This window comes from Prenolepis imparis, unplaced genomic scaffold (genome assembly GCF_030444845.1).
Source record: "Prenolepis imparis isolate NDT839.2.m4 unplaced genomic scaffold, iyPreImpa1.0 SCAF_4, whole genome shotgun sequence".
Taxonomy (NCBI): Eukaryota; Metazoa; Arthropoda; class Insecta; order Hymenoptera; family Formicidae; genus Prenolepis; species Prenolepis imparis.
In genome coordinates this window covers 13,292,162-13,309,460 of record NW_028141162.1, presented here as the reverse complement: position 1 = coordinate 13,309,460, position 17,299 = coordinate 13,292,162, and the positions used below count along the sequence as shown (strand labels likewise).

Sequence of the window (17,299 nt, the reverse complement as noted above, 5' to 3'; positions counted from 1 at the left end):
TATAATATTTCAATTTGAGTTCACTGATCCGCGGTTTTCTTTTATTATCACAGCTATGAAAAAAATTTAGTTTAATTTAAATTTCGTTTTTTTTCTCATTTTTAAATCCTAAAGATTTTAACGAGACTTTAATTAAACTTGATTAACACGTAAATTGTTCCTAGGACAGTATTGCGAGGCAAGGATATAAAAACAGTGAAAAAATAAAAAAAAAGTGCATAAGAATATAATAAGTATAACATATATAAATATATAAAACCTATATTTAAAATATAGAAACTGCGATTTTAATTTAGTTTTTAATTAGTTCTAAATGCTGACTAGTCTGGCATATACTAAAGATTTCTTAAAAGCGTTCTCCGCGTACTTTTAATGAAGATAAATACTTAACGTTACTAACCGAGAAAAAGGTGCGGCCATCGCATTATTGGTTTAATATTAGAAGTGAGAAAAAAGTGGTTACCGCGTGCGATAGCACTTGTTTCTGATTTAGCGAATAAACGTGGTTTAAAGACTCGGGCGAGAAAAGTGGAAGGGTTAACGCCCTAGAAGAAACCGCAATAGGATCTCCGTGGTATTTCGGGATAGAGACTAGTTGGGGCGGCGACACACGCCCGGAACTTTAACTCGTAGTACATATCCAGGATTTTCTCGTTGACGTGTTTGTCGCACACAGTTAACACTAGAGTTGCGATTCCGAGAGGAGAAGCTCTCGGTCTAGCTCGAAACTCTAACTATATCTTCTCATCACGCTAACTGCGATTGTTTGACATGAAAGGCGCATTTAACGTAGACTAATCTTCAAGAGAAGTTATTATTTTCACAAATTTATATAGTAATATAATATAAATTTTTATTTAATCAAAGTTTTATTTATCGTTCTTTCATTGTGTGTGTGATTATACTAAAATGTTTATATATTCTCTTACAATCATACGTAAGACGGAATTCATTAACACCGTTAAAAAAAGTTAGAATCTAAAAGCTTTGACACCCAACTTTGTTTTTATTCCTTCTCATAAAAGTTCTGTATTACGAGCCGCGCGGAATTGTCCTTTCAAAGAGCAACAACGATAAATGTTAAGGGCCGATCGTTTCACGAGGTACGTTGATATAAAATAGCGTTCTTTACTAAAAAAAGAAAAATATTTCAAAATGTGATTAAGTATCGCTTGATTGTCGATTATGTGTTAAGTATAATGTAATCATGGGCTTTTGGGATATATATACATATGTGTATCGCGTTTCAAAACACGAAAGTGATTCCAAATTTGATAAATTATACATCAATTATAATATTCAAAGCAGTATTTAATTTTCCGAAGAATTTCTCCAACAATTTCCACCATTCGGTTAATCAATATGTTAATAATTTAAATATTTAACATATATTAATATCATTACATTATTAAATATTCAATAATTAATACGCTAACAATCACATATGTATATATAAATATGTATATGTGATTGTTAGCGTATTCAGAAAATAATCTTCTGGATATGATTAAGACAAATTATTAAAGCAAATTTTAATTTAATAGAAAAAAATTTTAATTTTATCTAACTTAAAAAGTCACGATACAAATAAAACGATCGTTCTTCTTCTTCAATATCTAACAATTACAAACAATTTTTTTTATCTCACATATAAATCAGATGAATTTGGCTTTTAACATTTCATGTAGTGTTTGCGAATCTCTGCGAGATTCAGAATGGTCAAGTAGCAATGGACCAGTCTCTCTGCTGCATACGGCAAGTTTGAAAAGCAATTCCGTCAAGCAGGCTACCCTTTCGTTGATCTTACTCCGCGCGAGACTCTCGTCACTCTATTTACCGAACCGGAGGAGAGTTTGTCTTTTCGGGTCGTGGGTCGGGCTTTATTTAATTATTCCTTTCGGTACATATACTCTTCGGTATACTCGCTCAATTCGCTCAAATCTCAGCGACGGTCGAATCTTCCACTGTACATTGTAGATACAGAACGAAGAAGATTTGATTTAAGCCACAAATTTCGACCGAAACAATGAGAGCAAATCGGTTGAGAAATACCTGAAATATCTCAGCAATCTCATAAATTTAAAGCAACTAGTGCAAACGTTAATACCCCCATCCGAATGAAATATCGTCTAGCGACGCCACGGATATTCGTTACCTTCGTACGCTGACTTTGCAATATTTGCCGATTCGATTTTGTCCTGCGTAAAATTAGCGAATCCAATTAAGCGCGCGGCATCTAACGAGCAAACTTAATTTAACTCGGTTTTCCAAATTACACCCGACGCGTCCCTTTATTATGTCAGTCGCGTCGCCGTTTCGGAAATTACGCGTCAATAGGGTCGCGCTTTTTGCCAGGTCGAACACTAATTTTGACATAAATTCACCCTTGTTATTATATAGAGAGAAGGGGGCTAAAAAGGGTGCACGTATGTACGTACATATGTTCATGTCGATATAAAGTTCGCCTTTGCCTTCCTTCTCCCTTTCGTAAAGACAAAAGATAAATTAATTGGCAATGTAATTTAATCTTCATTAAATTGACTTGAATTTTAAAGAGTAGGCAAGTAATTTTTTGTCCGATATTGAGTTTATCTTTCTCTCCTTCGAGTCGCCTAAATAAAGAACTAATTGAGGAGGATAAATTAGCTTTTTATCAAAAGGAAGATCAATCGAGAAATTTACTTAATTCGAATGAATTCGTACAATAAAATGTATCTTCGATCTGCTTTAAATATTAATATAGTCTTTTCTAATTTTCATACAATTACAATAATTCAATTTTATCGCCTCAAGATCGAAAATTTCCACTCCGCTACCATCTTATCTCGTACAGCGATAAAAATAAAAACCCTGCGGAAAAAAAACTCGCCTCCGTGAAAAGTAACGCGAATAAGGTTGCTTTCAAAGTAAGAGCTAATTTCGGAACAAATTTGCTCTCGCCCGCGAGTGGTTCGTCGAGGGAAAGGCAGGCGTGTGTAAGTTTCCATCGGCAACCGAGTTTGTCTTTTCCGTTCGCGTCGACGAAAACAAGGAACAATCCTGTTGCTGAACTTGCGAACCGAAACAGTTCGGCGGCGTTGATGAGTTCGAATGCACGATGAAAAGGTCCCGGATGTGTTCGAATGCAACCGAGCAAAGTTTTTCTCGAACCGCGATTATGTCGAGGCTTGTACCAGAAACAGTAAAACGAGATCCGACTTCGACTCGGACTCGATTGTAGCGCTTGTCCGAATTAGCGGCTCGCCTGGAGCACAAAGGGTTGCATTTGCAAGTTACATTAAACAAATTGACTAGCGCCGCGTTTGTTTAAATCAATACAACATCGGAAACAATGGTTAGAGAACATTTTGTCAAATTTATTCTGATTCATTCGGAAAGTAAAGTTGCGATAAAGAAAATGCAGTTATTAATTTTAATGATAATATATTTTATTTTTTCTTCTCTTTGCGAAATGTCTATTGATTTGAAAATAGCGGAAAAACTTTCATCACAGATCTGTTCTTTTCAGCTGAACTGGCTGCACTAGTTTGGAGTTTATCTTTTTTACTCCACATTGGAAAGAAAACGATAAACTCTGAATTAGTGCAGCCAGTTCAGCTGAAAAGAACAGACCTCATATTGCACGAAAAATGAAACAAAAATAATTAGACAGTCGAAAATAACAATAGACAATATAGTCGTTCGTTTATTAATCGCATAGCGAATATTAATTCGACCAATAAACGGCGAAATTAAGATGAAATTGATTAACACGTCAAATGTCGGATGGCGAAAATATTCGCGCGTCGAGGGAACTAAATCGAGCTGGTAGATATATGTAATGACACCGTAATTGACACGACAATACAATACCGCGATGTGTTGAGCCAATAAAGGCAGGTTAAAATAATCTCGCAGCTGCTCTTGTTCCTCTCTTACGTAAATATACCTCGTTAACCCGAATATGCATGTGAGTCTGCACACTTTACGTCACGTACACCACCGTCACACAGAAGCTCCTCGGAAACGTTGAATGTAATATCAAACAATGGCGCGGCAGGAATAAATGTTGAATATGATTGACAAAATTCTGCGAAAGCGTCCGCGTATTAAGTTTGACGTCGCGTCTCGCCAATTCGATCGTTGACGAATCAAAATTTATTTTGCACGTGTCGTTCACGCGTGCCATTAAGCCGCGTCTTTATAAAATTTATATTATTTCCCGAGATTCGTACTGAAATATGTCATTCGTAGAAATATGTCATATCAAAGCTTCGTATCAAAGCTCTTATAGAACCGTGAAATGAATTTCTTTTACGTATGAGCTTCAGTTATTTCATTTATTTCTGTAAAAGATAAAAGTTTCACGCTTCTCTTTCTCCTTGATAATATTCTCAATTTTGAATTCCGCTCACGATTATCTAATAACGTTTTACTGAAGTATTAGCCTTTTAGTAGTTAGTCGTGGTGTAAAATGGATTGTAAATATCGCATTTTTAGATGCTTCTTCTGATATGAAACTTCTTCCGCATTTATTAAATTTTATGTGTGATAGAATCTTTTATAATTATTATTACTGCCTCAAAAATGCTTTTTCAGATTTTATGTACTTTTAGTAATAATAAGATATCTAAATTTTATCTATATTTCTTCCATTAACTAAAATCAATGCAATTGAAATATCTCACTGCATACAAATATTTGTTTTTCCCTAAGAGTATTAATCGCTCATTAACAAGACACTTAGTTACTGTCAATTATCTGCAACATTTCTCGTTTACCCGAGAATTAAAAGGGGATTTCCTAGAATATTTTTTAGAACTCAAAAAGTCGTTTAATTTTTCTCTTCTTTATACCCTTATATCCATGCTAGAAAATTGAACTTCTTGAGGCTTCTCTCATGCAAGAGAATCACGATGCGGACATGAAGAGCTTTATAGACGAGCATAAAGTGCGATAATACAGGATGCTCTAGCAAGATGTCTTTTCACACAATATACAGACTCACATATCAGAAATGAAGAAAAATAGCAGTAGCTTCAATTTCGCATTTAACGCTAAAAATAAGTTAATGAGATTTTAAATTATCTCAAACATATATAAAAGTAAAATCTTATTTCTTCAACTAGAAGTAAAATCTTCTTTCAATCTTAAGTAAAAACTTTGCTCATCGTCAGATATTCATCGTTGCATAAAAGAGAGAAATATGTATAAAGAAAGTTTAAAGAAAGGACAATCAGGCATGATTAATTATATCATTTGATATCTCATCTTGATTATTTTTAGCGCCCGTCAAAATAAAAAAATGAAACATTAAATATTTGTGAAGGATTTATTGCCGATATCCGTGAAATAATCAAATCTTTCAAGAATATCAAGGCAAGGATAAAAATATATCCAAAATGTGAAAAATTTAATCTGTCGAAACGGATATATGTATCGTGAAACAGATTATTGCTTGAAGGTTATTACAATCAAATCTTTCTGCCAGACGACGCTTTTATTATTTTTTCATGCTCATTTTATTTCTCGCGCATTGAACGTAATTATACGTACATGCAAGATCGGATTAAAAACGCATTTTCCCAGCGGGAACTCTTTATAATGCGCCGTTCGTAGTTACATTCTCGCAACAAACTAAATTTCACTCAGCAGCAATTAGCGGCTATTGCCCGCAGCATGCGTGTCCCCTTTTTTGCTCGTTTGAGCCATAAATTATCCAATAGACAGGTAAATTCCACAACTGCAACTGGCTTACTCCTCTCGCGTAAAGCGATATTTGTAATGCTGTTTATGCAAGTAGTATATTACTCCGGTGGTTCTGCCTTACAAAGTACACCCATGTTAATTCGCTACGTTCGCGAGCACTTTCGTTCCAAAGACTACCGCGTTTTATTGCAGTCGTGACTTGAATAGATAACATGCAAACATATGCAGATTGTGATCACCCATTTCTTAAAGAGCACGGGTTTAAATTAGATCGGCAGTAAAATGAGCTAAATTAATCTATAAAATATTAACATGTTTTTGTATTTAATTTTAATTAAATAATTAATAAATTAGCATATGAGTATTATTTGACTTTACACATTTCTGCGTACGCTATTAATTATTCTATAGTCAAAGTGGTAAATGCGTTAATGTTAGATATCAAGAAAATTTCATAAATTTACTTATTTAAGCAAATATTAATTAAAATTTTATTTTTATTTTGTTTTACATAAAAATAAATGCAATGTGTAAGTAGAAATTTATTTATTTAATTTTATACTAGTGTTCAAATTGAATTAAACATTTTCATACAAGAATGTAGGTATAATGATAATTATTTTTATGTACAAAAATTAAAAGAATGTTTCATTACCTCGGGGAGACATTTATGTCCAGAAATGTTTTATATATTATCACCAGTGAGAGATAATGTGCGCTTTTAGATTAAATTGTAAAAATTCAATGCATTAATTTTAAACAGTTTTATCTCTAGTATTAAATTTATATATTTTGTCATATATTACTTTTCTAACATGAGCGAAAAATCGTTTTACATCGATCGCATATTTCACACGTAAGTTTAAGTGCCGGACCAATAATGGCGAGCCGAGGCAAGAATTATGCTTGTTAACAGCAAATAATAAAAAGTAAATGCAGAATCATGGACGGACACTGCCATAACTTTGTTGTTTAGGGTCGGACTATTCCTCCCTTGGGCACAAGCTACGCCTGTAGCTTCTGAATATTGTAACATCGCCGGTAGTTTGTAGCACTTTGTACACCGTGATAAGGACATGTGCTATTTGCAATATCGATGCAAAACTAATTACATTACTCGCTAATATATCGATCCTATTCATGTCCATGAACATTTTAGAGTGTCTCATCTCTTAAATTTAATCAAAGCTCTTAAAATTAATCAATCTGAGATATATTGATTTCGTTATTTTAAATATTATAGAGATATTATATATATAGATATGTATTATTATATTATCTCACTTATTTATCTGATTTTTATATTCAATTCAAGATTAATTTTTCCTCAACAAAAATATTCAAAGACAGACAATATATCAGTTATATGCTTCGAAAGTATAAAATCATTTCTTTGTTCTTGAGTGAGTGATAAAACTTTAATCTTATCTTATTTTTAGTCCAAGTGTAGACCATTTATTTTAAAAATCCAGTTATCAATATTTTAGAATAAATATTTGAAAATATATAATTTTATTCTGTTTATCTAATTTTTGTCAAAATTAAAGAATTCGTTCTTCTAATCTTAATTTTCTACGATATATCGTTTCAATCAATGTAAATCAACCTTACGAAGACATCGCAACCATAAATATATCCCTGCTTATTTCTCCCCCCCAAAAAAGCTTAAAGATGACGAAGGGACGAAAGTACTCACAAAGAAATGAAAAAGATATGTAATAGCTTAAGTGCTTCTTTTGACAACAAGCTGTTCAAACGTCATAAGTTTACGAAATCGGATGGAGATTTCAGGACTTTTTCATCGTCATTATCTCACAAAAAGAATATACTCGTTTCGTCCGCCTTAGAATTTCCAAAACGGCCATTTCGCCGTAGGGAAGAAATAAAAAAGAACGTCCTCTCGTTCATTTGATGAATACTTTCGTGGAATGTTCGGTAAGCGCTCGCGAGGGAGACGTTATTGCTCCCTTTTTAACCTACAGACTCACTTTACGTCCTACCATAATAAGATTCTCTCAATCTATGCGATAATACTTCCGCAGTTGGGATGGCTGACTACTCAATTGCTATAATGAAAACAAATCGAAAAAAAAAGTACCTCGCGTACACTTTACTCACTAAATATTTCTTGTCTTCGTAATTTCACGTGTATCTATTTTTTTCTACTAAGTATGAAAAGAAATAATAAAAAAATGTAATGATACATGTTTATATATAAACATTTCTACAATATGTCATTTTTTATTAAAAAATGTTAAATTCTATTCAAATTAAATAGTTATATACATTATTGATATAAACAAAATTATTAATAATAAAAGTAACAAAATTATAAAATAAATAAAATAATATATGAATTAAATATATTATTATTTACGATAAAAATAGTTTCACTTATTCCAAGCAAAATCGTAAGAGAGTCCTGATTTTAAAGATTTATTCTGGGGGTGAAAACTACATTCGCGCAGGATTAAAGAAAGATACGATCGGGAAAACGCACACAGAAAGATCCGCATTTGCTCGTCCGGGTTCCGGTAACTCTATCGCGCGAATGTACGACAAAGTCAACGGCATTATCGGGGCTCGATATGTCTTTTCGCGCGGTAGTTTTACGCCTCCGTCGACGCAGTTTTGCGCCTCGTTGCACCGCGACGCGTTGTCCCGTAATCCGTTTTGCATTAGACGACGCACGAAGAAAATGCGCAGGCTGATGGCGCACAAAAGCCGCGGATTCGTTTTTCCGATATGCCCAATTGCATCTATCAGCACCGGCTTTGGAGAAGCGTTCGTCGCTGCGAGTGCGAAACAACTTTTCTCTCTTCCTTATGTGGAATGTTGAATAAACAGATATAAATTATGAATTTCGATTTTTATTTTTTTTCCAAAAATTAAAGATAATATTGTAATAATTAGAATTAAAATTTTGATGTAAACGAATACTTCTAACGTCGCCTGAAGTCGCGTAAGTCTCTAAAACCGGCCCTGGTTTCAATAACGATGAATATTTATAACCCATTCTGCTTACATCTCTTGCACAAAGGTATATATACCTGCTCGCGCACAAACACATCGCGGTCGATCCGCGTTCGCAATTTTTATTCATCTTTCTCTTTGTGCGCCCTCCTTTTTTTAACACGTGTTACAAAGCGATGCGAATCGAAAAACGAGTTGCGTTTTCCATCGCTATCGCTGTAACGTTGTTTTTGAAATTTATGTTGCATATGCGATTTCACGTTAGTTTTATGTGAGGCAGCTTTGGTGGTTTTTGCCGACGTATAATAACGAGATGAGATGCATATAAGAAAATAATCAATAATCCTCTAATTACTTTTGTAAACATATTTTTTTTTTTCAGATTAAATTTGATTCAATTTCGCGTAATATTAGTTTGATGTTTGATAAAACTACAGACTATGCGCAGATTTTTCACGTATTATGCGATCCAACGTGTAAGCGATCTATCTACACAGAGAGAATTTTCTTTTAGAATTTATTCTGAAAATCATGATAATCGTGGGACAATATGGTATGGAAAGAATTTTAAAAATATGTTTGATTAATTTTACGATACTTTTAATAAAATTAATCAAACATATTTTATATTTTATTGTGATAGATATTATTATTTTTTATTGTAATAAATATTAATCAGAGAAATTCTCATAAAATTCTTTCCATACCATATTGTCCCACGATTACCATGATTTTCAGGGTAAATTCTAAGAGAAAATTCTCTCTGTGTAATGTTTTGGAAAGTTGAAAACTTCAAAATCACATGCAACTAATCCACGAGCTCATTGTCCAAAGATTTCAAAAACGGGATATTATTTATCGACTAATATTACGTCACGCAATGATGATTAAAAACACGGAACGCAATTCATGTCACGTATTTGGGACAAATTTCTAAAAAATATTGACGTATGCGCAAACCTATAGATTTCGTTTTACCATATTTTTCACGCGATATGTATTGCAATTTTAGCAGTTGTTTCAACGTAATTGAATGACGGTACTTGTCCTCACGTTACATCGTTGAAAATGTTACGTGGTTACACTGTCATCTATCTTCCCGACCACTCTCGACAAGACGATACATGAGAAAAGCTCACCTTGCTTCCTCGGTCACCTCATCGTCGAATTCTCATTAACTGAGGCGCTTTTCTTTATGTAAGGCTCTTTTCTCTAAGTGAAAGAACAAAGAATGATTATCGGTGTTAAACAACGTCTCAAACTTATAAAAGCATTTTCGAAACAATTTTTCTTAACTGGTTTATCTTGAGATATTGTTGTAAAATGAGCCGATATATAAATGCAAATATATATCACGATCAATTTATATCAATTAAAAAAAATATATATGATATTTTATTACATTTTTTACTTAATATACAAATAAAGAGTATGAATCTGCAGATTAAAAAAATTTTATATACAAATATATATCGAATTAATATAAAGGAACTATCGCGCGTCACAAAGTTTTAATTAAATCATCAATTTGTAAAAAAGGATAAAATAGCATTAATTTTAATCGTTTATTTGTTATTATTACTAGAGAGTATATAGTCAATATTATAATATTAAATATAATATTAAATTGATGATAGTTCAAGTTCAAAGGAAAAAATTTCGATAATTTCTTATAACGCATCTCTTTTAATTTGACGATATTTAATATTTTAAAAAATTATACATAACTTCCGTAAAGTTACTTTCCGCGTACGTAATTAAAAGCTTGCAAATATCAAACTTTATTATTATATTACCGAAAGCGTCAAATATAAACGGAACGAGATAGAAATAGTATCTGCAAAGTTCAGGAATAATTTTGAAGCGAGAAGAGAGTTAATCGCTACATCGATTGATGGGCTATTCTCGTACGTCAAGACAGGAGCATGATGTATCTGTCTAATTCCGTGATACTGTAAATTCGGCTTTGGAGATACCGGAAGCCGTTACCCTCCCGTCAACGTGAAAAAGCGCTGACACGCCAGCTGATATGATCGCGTTCGTTGTCGCGAAAAAAGTTCAAGGCAACAACGTAATCCATCATGAGGATCATAACGCGACTTTCTTCAGTCCTCGCGTAGCCGGATGCGAGGCACTGTTAAAAATGGACGGCGCGGTTTCTTCCGAGTATTCTTTCAAGAGGTTTACCCGCCCGGCTTGCCGCACCCTCACTTACGGGATAAAACGAGCATGACGAGAATGCTGAGTTAAGTTAAGCGAAGTTTAACTTTTTTGCAATAAAAAGAATTTCAGTTCTCGCGCGTGAACCAAGGATCGCGGAATCGATCCTTGAACGAACCTGCGACAAGATTAGCTGACGGGGGATTTAAACAGACATATGTGCGAAAAGGACGAGAAACACGGTAGGGAATTGTAATTGGAAGGTGAAATAAGCCAGTATTAGCGATATATCATAACCGCAGCGATGTAATATATATATATATAAATATATATTAGAAAAATTAATGATATAACGATAAATGATTAAGTTTAATTGAATAAAATCTACATGAGGCATTAATCAATTATATACCATATATGAAAATTACTAAATTATTTCATGTTACACTCGGATAAAATAACGATCTCTTCCTGATCTAAGTTTAGCAATTTTATTCTCAAGTGATGAATTATTTGTTTTAAAGATATTTATTTAAAAAAAGACTATTAAGCTTTACTTTTTGTATTAAAAATATATTTCAATAATAATTTTCTATTATAGTGTCTATTTGTCAAATGATCGAATTTAAATATTATTATTACTGTAAATTTAATTAACGCATACTTGATTCTTATAATTAATTCTATTTAATTAGCATGTTTATCAATTTCATTTCATCACGAATTATTAAATCTCAAGAGGAATATCTTAATGCATATAAAACTTTCTTCTCGAAAGTCGTCGAAGTGCGCTTTATTTCAGCTAAGTTAGCGCGCTCTCGGTGTAATCTTGAGTAAAATATGCAATGAGGGTTCAGAATAGCAGACGCAAATCGTTATGCATGTCGTTATGCATTTTGTTCGTAAACTTTTATATTAATATAACATGTTGCTTCACAAATTTATTAATTTTTCTTTATTTGTGCAATGTGTTTTACGTCCTTTTTTGAAAGACCAATAAAAAAATTGTGCAATAATTACGATATATCTCGCGATGATATTGAAATCATTATTATTACTGTCACGCCACTTCCATTCAGGCGCGATAAAGGATTCACCTCTGAAATTAAAGACACCCCTCGTATTTCTCTCGCAACGAAGGATATGTCGAAAACGTTTTTCACGTGCTAGTATTCTCCCATTTTATGCGCAAAATAACCGACATTTCTCTCCGCCCACGTCATAATACGAAGCTACCAACAATGATGAAGCTACGCAATGAGACTGCAGCCACCGTGCAAAACAACAGCGCTTTTTTCAACACCCGGTATAAACATTCATTTACATTGTCTACCATATAGAAATAAAGCTCGTGAAATAGCGAAAAAAAAAAAGGGTTTTCCTCGGAGGTTTATATACAATCAAATTGAAAATTGCTGGAAGGAGAAAAAACCATTTCTTGAATAAAATGATATAATTTATAAGGAAAATTTATGACAGAAATTATAACACGTCATTCTATATTTGTTTTCCATTAGAGATTTATGCTGATAAAAAAATAACACAAATTTTGAAAAATCTCGAAGAATCAATATTGCTATAACTGCGTTAATCTTGCTTTACGGTTTTTTAAAAATATTTCCCAAGAATATATAAAAAGTTGTATTTATAACATATTTGATAATATGAATAATGTTATTTCAAAATCCTCTCGTGATTGAAAATTTCCTCTCGATAATAATATACATGTTCATAAATGGAGAAAATCAAATAAATTAATACATAAATTTTGATAAACTAGGCTTTGTTATCGCATGACATTTACACAATAAATAAAATTGGAAATTAAAAAAAAAAAAAGAAAAAAATCAGAAAACAGAAAAAGACCTAAATACTTTAAATCTGCAGAACGTCTTTTGCTGCAAGAGAAAATAACACTTCAAATTCTCAATAAAAGTAGAATTCAATAACAGAAGAAGATCTAGCTATAATTGCTGCTCCGAACTATTGCTGCATTAAGGTACATTTAACTGTTTTTTAATTAACACAGCTGTTTCTATCGCGATATTTTTATTTGAACGGAATCTTTTCTCTCTTTAAATTTTAACGTGCAGCAAATTTCGTTTTTGGCGGTACGTGTATATAATAACATAATTTCAGCCTTTCAAACTGATAGAATCGAAAACAAAATAGGCCTAGAGTATATGTAGAGCTGATATAATGTCCTTTTTTCACACAATTATCGATCGGCCGGAAGCGAATATCGTATTAGTTCCGGATTACACGTGCCATAAACGAAAATTATCCGAGCAGCAAGCTGCTATAGATAGAATGGCTTGATTGTGTTACGACAAAATCAATATTCTATTAGCTCGTGTACGTATCGTCTTGCGCTCGCGGGAAATGAGAATCATTTCGCGTTGATGGAACACCAACGAGTGCGTGAGACGTGAATGGTACGCATGGACAAATAGCTTGTCAGCTGTGTCATAGTTAAACGTGTAAGCACATACAAGCACTCGTTGGTGTTCCCGAAAGCACTACAAAGAAACGCTTGATTGGAGGAGACTACCTGTCATTCGTCCGACAATAATCAGCTTTCAAGTCACGCGCGCGCGCCGCAGATGAACCCCGTACAAAGGTGCAAACTAATTAAATAATTTAATTAAAGACACAATTTATTAAAGAGAGATCTAATATTTTTTAGAGCAGTAACTCCTCTACTTTCTGTTTGATGCAATTCACAGAAAATGCATGAGCAGAATTTGACGATCTTACTTTCCAGTTAATTATTCTCAGTCGTAATTATAATTCTCATTATCTCTTTTTATTAGAATAAGTGCAGTGCAACCGAGAGAAAAGAAAATTATGGTGTTATGGTATTACGCGTGTTAGCGCAGATTAATCATGTATTAAAGAGAGAGATATGAGTCACATATTTAGATAAATAATTTGACTATTCATTTATTATTACATATGTAATATATATTCCGTAATAGAGGCCAATGGGAATAATTGCAACTATTTATCAGCTATCGAAATTAATTATTTACTGACAATAACACTACTGATATCTACGCTGATCTGCCAGCGTTATTGCAAAATGTTAATGGTAGTATTGCCGATACGTTAATTCGTGATAAACGCACGTTGACAAAGGACGGCGTTAAGCCAACTGTAATGAATGGGCAACGAGTCGAGAATGAATCGATTAACGGCAATAATGAATGGAAGCCGTGTGCCTCCACCATCAGATCGGCGAGGATATGAAACCGGCTCGTCGCCGTGCGACTGTCTCCTGGGATTTACCTCGGTCATATTCGGCAAAACCCTCCGAACGAAAAGTCGATATAGCAGACAATAGGTCACCCAAGCGCTTCCAAAACTTTTTCGTCTGACTTTTTATCCAGAAAAAAAGAGGAAACTTGCCGAAATGCCGAAGGATCCCACAGAGACGATTTGCGATAGTTATTGACTGGGTAATCATAGATGGCTCGATTGTGTTTTTTTTTTTTTTTTTTTAAGTTTGTGTAATGTATCTTCGTTAGATTCAGTATAGTAATACTTCTTATATAATAAGAAATTTCTAGCAACTAAAGAGAGAATTAATATTTATATTTTAATTTTACATTCTTAGAGAATTGATATCTTATTAAATAAATTTTCGAATTCGCAAAAGACGAAATAAAACGGTAGATTTGTCATCTCTTTCAATTCCTTAATATTTTATATCGGTTTCAACAAAAGTTTCAAATATTGCGTAAAGACTTGAACAACATATCGATGAAATATTAGATAGCAAATATGCAAAAAATAGATTGATTTCCGCAAAAGTTTTCTAAAAAGAAACGGACACATCATAAAGAAGTCAGCTTTTCAATATTTATTTACGGCTGTAAAGGTAGGTAGGATAGCTTTAAGACCGAAGAAATTTCGCGACAACCTGTCTCCGTTTGCAGAAGATAAAATTTTCCCCTAAATATTAGAATAATGGCTCTCTTATGTAAACTTTGTGTCATGTAGGAAATGCACCAGCTGCAAAATAATATCCTGGTGAGCAAATGTAAAACGTTCGTAAACTCTGTTATTTGCCACGATGAGAAAAATGTATAAAGGCAAGGGAATTAATCGTTTCTTTTTCTCCTCTTTCTGTATGTCTTTCTCATCTCTCAACTAGCAACATCTCCCCCCCCGCCCGTCTTAGAGAAATTTGTTAATATATATATGCATAATTATCATTAGTACTTTAAATCGTTATCACGTACAATAAAACTAATCTTGAAAAATATAAAATTCGTCTAATAATACAAACTTAGAATATGTTTCAAAAATTTCCTTTTAATAACTTAATAGCATTTTTATTAATCAATTTAATTTTAATATTTTATTTTATAAAAAAATTGTCAACTATTATATTAATATATTAAGCTAAATATTCTAGTTCTAAATATGCTATAGTTGTGTAAATCGGAAATTTCGAATAATCTCTATAATTCAGGTTTTCGCACGAAATGTTCGATATATAATCGATACATATAATGCATGTCACTAATTAGTCAGAATAGTAAATGACTTTCAATAATGTGTTACATTGTAATGGCTGATTGTTTCGGTATAATTATATTCTAAATCTAATATAGAGTGACCCAAAAAGTACCTGAGCACAAAAGCCGCATTAAATATGTTATTATTAATTGGCGATTAAATGTCACAATATAAGAATTCTCGGAAGAATCTTAAAAATCTTTAAAATGTTAATTTTTATACAATTTCTCTAAACAAAGATTAAACTTGTATTATATTCGAGAAAATTAATTCACCAAAATTTTTTAATTGTTAATTGTTTATAATTCAAGTTATTTCTTTTTTAACTTAAGAAATTTATAAATTAAAGAAATAATAATTATTTTCTGAAATAATTAATACCAAGTAGTTATACAAGATTTCATATTAAAAATTGACAACTAAAAATATAAAAATACCTATGGTCTCTTCACAAGCAAAATTGGATTATTTCAAAATTCCTTCGAAAATAATTCCGGGATCATATAATTTTTTGCGATACGTAGTCAGCACCGGATTATTCGGTATACATATTTAATAGCGACAAGATCTCTGATACAATATCGCAAAATTTTGTCTCTTTACGGAGTGTCCCTTGCTGTGAAACCACGCGCAATAACATTTCCATATTCAGAACATTAGCACCGAAATGCAGTTTCCGGGAAAACGTGAATTTACTTGTGTATTACATTATTAAAATCGCTAAACTTGCGAAACCATTGATAAATTTTATATATCTATATTTTATATATCTATATTACATTAATTTACAACTGTAGTTTTCTTTTAAATTAATTAATGTTTTATTTTATGTGTAATTGAAATTGATGCTAAAAAGCAGCTTTTGTATATTAATAATATATTTTTCGGACATCAAAGATGTTTTACATATTGTTGTAGTCGATCATCAGAAAAACGACTTAAAATTTTATATATGATTTTAATGTAATCAATGGTGAAAACAATTATATTGCTTTAAAATTTGTTTTTATGGTAATAAATTATTACAAAATACCTCTATATTAAAAAATATAAAAGCTGAAAAACATAATGTTTAATAATTCGAATCACACCGTTGAATCTTTAATTCAATTTTTTGTGCAAAAACTTAAGTCAACTTAAGTCGTTCTTCGAGCGAACGGCTCATATACTCTTATATTATTTTAATTTTTTTGATTTATTATAACTCTTAAATCTTTGAATAATAATGCACATGTTTGTTTTATAATATAATACAAAAATAGCATTCTCTTAGAATCGTACATGTATATCACTATAAAGAATAATTTATTATTAACCAGAAGATTTCAAAGTCAACATTATCCGCAACTTTATTAGGATTCTTCTCAAAGAGACTCAACGTGCCTAATAGAGGGATGAACCTTTAAAATATTCCGAACGAGGAATATGTACGTGTTTCGATTTCCAATTCAAATAATTCGCGTCTACACTTCTTTCGAAAACAAAACTAATTAAAAACATTTGATCTTCAATTATTTGTTAATTAAACCTTTAAGTTTTTGCTAACTTTTTTTGTTAAGCAATTAAACAAAGGTTTGTTCAAGATTAAATATATTTGGTCGTCGCGGTATTTGACACTTGCATTTCGCGATAATAAAAATTACGCAACGAATTTACACATTTTTTTATTTCGTCACAAATATTATTGCGTTATTTTGATTGTGGATCAATGTGTCATTTCCAGATGATTTTGTCGTAAAATAAGCTGTTGTTGCTTTCTATGTATTAGCATGATAAATGTTAAATTCAATTGATAAATTAAAAAGTTTTACTACTGATTATGAAATAAAAATATCTCATGTCTCCTGTTACATGTTTTGTCGAGTATATGTATTTTTTGTACGATTAAGAGAGTAAGAGAACATATATATATTACGTTTTAGAACGTCCTTTATAATTGTCAACAATTGTCTCG

General features: G+C 32.1%; 2 protein-coding genes across 5 annotated transcripts in view; one reads left to right on the top strand and one right to left on the bottom strand.

The window, feature by feature from the left end:
* Positions 1-17,299, bottom strand: part of LOC145935339 (midasin) — a 94,995-nt gene that overhangs the window by 36,958 nt on the left and 40,738 nt on the right. The gene's annotated exons all lie outside the window — the stretch shown is intronic.
* The window catches only part of LOC145935342 (uncharacterized), a 47,521-nt gene that overhangs the window by 708 nt on the left and 29,514 nt on the right, over positions 1-17,299 (top strand). Inside the window, exon 2 of one of the 4 annotated variants that reach the window (XM_083036568.1) lies at positions 165-214. The exons of the other annotated variants lie outside the window; for them this stretch is intronic. The gene's annotated coding sequence lies outside the window, so the exon portion shown is untranslated. The remainder of the gene's footprint in view (positions 1-164; positions 215-17,299) is intronic. 4 annotated transcript variants of the gene reach the window in all.